Below are 653 nucleotides of genomic sequence, written 5' to 3' on the forward strand. Positions count from 1 at the left end.
TTGTCGCACAAATGGATAAAAATGTATCTATCTTGAATTAAAATAAGTCTAGATACATTCATTTCTCTGACTAGTAATTCCGAGCTAAGGGGGTAGCTAATAAGTCTGCTTCCAGAGCATTGAACACACGAAGAGCTGACTGCAAGAACAAAAAATAACGGCACCAACCTGGTCACGCAGTATCATACACGTTCCTCCAACACCATTCATGGAGGAGCCATCAGTGTTCAACTTCACCCTCCCAGGTCGCAGCTTCCATCCGCGACCAGGTGTGGAAAACCGATCGGCATATAGTAGCTATCCATTTCCCTTTCACACGGTCGGCATCAGGCTTAGCCTCGATCGACCGAGGAGTAGCTAGGTAACTCGGCAAAAATCCGACTGAGAGTTCAACAGGTGGAGCAATTTTATGATGCACAAGTTCTTTTCGTACATACCCAATTTGGCGTGCACCAACATGCTCATCAAGATCACAGATTAGCTGCAAAAATCACTCATCACTAGTTAGTTGGATTTTAATTAGTTCCAGCAGCTCCCATTCCCGTGACATGGCATGCCACAGTTTCTTTGCATTTGTGCAGGAACAAAACCACTTTAGAGGTTGGTGTCCCACTGAGCTACCATTTTGAAAATGTCAAATAAAAATAAAACTT

General features: G+C 43.6%; 1 pseudogene; it reads left to right on the forward strand.

Annotated features, from left to right (window-relative positions):
- The window catches only part of LOC123170811 (probable mitochondrial saccharopine dehydrogenase-like oxidoreductase At5g39410), a 3,988-nt pseudogene that overhangs the window by 1,249 nt on the left and 2,086 nt on the right, over nt 1-653 (forward strand).

The sequence above is a fragment of the Triticum aestivum genome, chromosome 7D (genome assembly GCF_018294505.1).
Source record: "Triticum aestivum cultivar Chinese Spring chromosome 7D, IWGSC CS RefSeq v2.1, whole genome shotgun sequence".
Taxonomy (NCBI): Eukaryota; Viridiplantae; Streptophyta; class Magnoliopsida; order Poales; family Poaceae; genus Triticum; species Triticum aestivum.